Below are 3012 nucleotides of genomic sequence, written 5' to 3'. Positions count from 1 at the left end.
CTCGGTTTTAATGTGAATCTAAACTAAAATCAAGGCGTCGCGCGTCGTAATGATGTGTTGTATTTTTCTTTTAAAATGACCAGTTCGTTTATATTTTAAGTACTTGCGACATATTTCTTCCATACTAACTGTAATTCCACTTTTTACAACACACTACACCACTGTTTCGCTCTAAAATAAATGGCCGACCATTTTGGACATGAAAGAAGAGGGGATGGGTTTAGTTTTAGTGTTTCTAATAAGAAGCATCGTTCAGTCTATACGATAACCAAATTGATTCAGTTAAGAGCGTTTGGTTTTAATATAGCCTACTATTTGCTTTTAAGAAAGCAACTTTAAAGACAACTACAAAAATAGTTTTAAGGCAGATGTTTTACTGACATAATAGTCTTGAGATCAAGTAGTTTTAATAATAGGTTTTATTAGTCATATTAGGAGAATTTTTAAAATTGCTTTAAAACTAAAAGGTAACAAACAAGAATCTAATAAAAGTCCGGAAGTTCTTTATAAAACTGTTTAGTTTTAAAGTGAACTGAGAATAAACCATTTTAAAACTACAATAAGACAAATTACCTATTAAGATTAATTAGTCTTATTTGATACTCTTATTAGATACTTTAAAACTAGTGACAAATGCTTAACAGTTTTAAAGTACTGGCAATATATCTACAAGGTAACTTTAAAACCATTATCTTCTTATTCACCACAATAAAACCTTTATAAACCTAAAATAAAACTAAAATGTTTTTATTGTGCTACTTGGGCAGGCACGTAACCAAGGCAGGGGTCCATGGGGTGCGGACCCCTCCCAAAACTATCTCGGCTTTTGTACCAATGCAGTAAGTTTATCCTTAAGTTATTATTAACATTTTTGAAAAAGTGAATGTAATTATTATTCTTTTTTACTAGGATTATCTCTGTTTTTATTCAGTGTACGGATCAACTTACATCCAATTTAAAAATCAGATTTAGCAAAAACGAAAATATTCTATCAGCATTTTAAATTCTTTTACCTACATTTGCCTCTACAGAAAAAGCAAAATTGCTAGAAAATTTGGCTGCCTATTACTCACGCGACACTTCCCTTTCAGCAATAAAATATATATGTGTATAATATGTTATGGTGTAACTGTAATACAATATCATCTTTAGAACCAAATACCGAAGTTCTCCACGTAATGAAACATTGTAATAAAGATTTGTTCTCTAAACATTTACAAATTCCTTACAATTTTGGCAACTATACCTATCACAACGGCCAGTGTAGAACCTTCGTTCTCAACAATGAAGCTAGTAAAACTTTACCCAGAAACAAGATGGGAAACGAAAGACTCAGTTTATTGGCCCTTTGTTCCGTTCGCTAGAACGTCGAAAGCCAGATATACAGGGTGTTTGGTAGGTCGATGGAAATTTTTTAAGGAATAATAGGGGACCCCATTTGCAACATTTTTTGCTAATAATGTATCGCTCAAACTGTTAAACCACTTCATAGCAGGTAGGTTGTTTGTTAGCATAGCAGGTAGATTGTTTTTTGTTTGTTATGCGTTCGGAGAATGACGATAGCTGATGGAAATTGTATGCGAAGAGTCAATGTTGTAGGTTTACATTTTTATTCCATTCGTAAAACAGGGAAGTAGTACGCCTAGATAATTTTTAAACGTGAAATAGACGTTTGTCGAATATTGACAAATTATTTTATTTCAGAAACCTTAACAGTTTGAGCGATACATTATTAGCAAAAAATGTTGCAAATGGCGTCCCCTATTATCCCTTAGAAAAATTTCCATCGACCTACCAAACACCCTGTATAGAGATCAAATCATCATCACAGATGTCATAGAGCGAATAGCATAGCTGAGGTAGAATTGGGCGGGCCATGTAGCCAGAATGGAGAAAGTGGTGGACCCAAAAAATTACAGTGTGGAGACGGAGACCACGAACGGACAGAAGAAGTAGAGGTAGACCACCTACACGATGGACAGACAACGTCAAAAATTCAAAAGTGTTGCTGGGAATTGGTTGCTGGAAGCCCAAGATCGACATAACTGAAAGAAATTAGGGGAGGCCTATGTTCAACTTTGAATGCAGAAGGCTGGATGATGATGATATATCAAATAACCCAAAATCATTGAGTAGACAGCTGAATAGAAGACCAGGTGTACTCTTTTCTACGGAATTCTATATTTCGTTAGTAGTCACTAACATCACCAGGGAAGCCAAAATGGTATTAAAGATACAATGGTGAAATTAGCTATTAAAAACAACTTACTTGACTAGGGTAAGATTGTCGTCATATAGATGTTATACCTTAGTAAAATAGTAAATACTTGTTATTGCAATTTTTAAAATATTAAAATAGTTTTTTCAAATTTTGCATATGGATCTAAAAAGAGACGACCAGCTGACTGGCCCTTCAATCACTAAAGAGGAAATAGAAAAGGCAATATTATATTCAAAAAACAATAAGGCACCTGGACCTGATGAAATCCCTTCAGAAATACTCAAACCACTGGATGAAAGGGGAATTTCAGCACTACATAAAATATTTAATTTTATTTATGAAACTGGTTGCTATCCTCAGCAGTGGTTGCTCTCTACATTTATTCCCCTACCCAAAAAAGTCAATGCAAAAAGATGTGAGGATCACAGACTCATTAGTCCGATGAGTCACACTTTAAAAATATTCTTAAAAATACTACATCAAAGATTATACAAAAAATGTGAATGGGACATCAGTGATTCTCAGTTTGGGTTTAGGCAAGGTTTTGGAACAAGAGAAGCAATAGTAGCAACACAAGTGTTGGTCCAAAATTGTTACGATCAGAGGAAGGACGTATTCCTGTGCTTTTTAGACTACGAGAAAGCGTTTGATGGTGTCCAACATCACAAGTTAATGCAGATCCTTAAGAAGCTTGATATAGACCAAAAAGACATAAGATGCATTGAAAACTTGTACTGGTATCAGGCAGCACAATTAAAAATAGACAATTCTATATCCAAATCCATACATAT

Source organism: Diabrotica virgifera, chromosome 4 (genome assembly GCF_917563875.1).
Source record: "Diabrotica virgifera virgifera chromosome 4, PGI_DIABVI_V3a".
NCBI classification, from domain to species: Eukaryota; Metazoa; Arthropoda; class Insecta; order Coleoptera; family Chrysomelidae; genus Diabrotica; species Diabrotica virgifera.
This window is presented reverse-complemented; position numbering follows the sequence as displayed.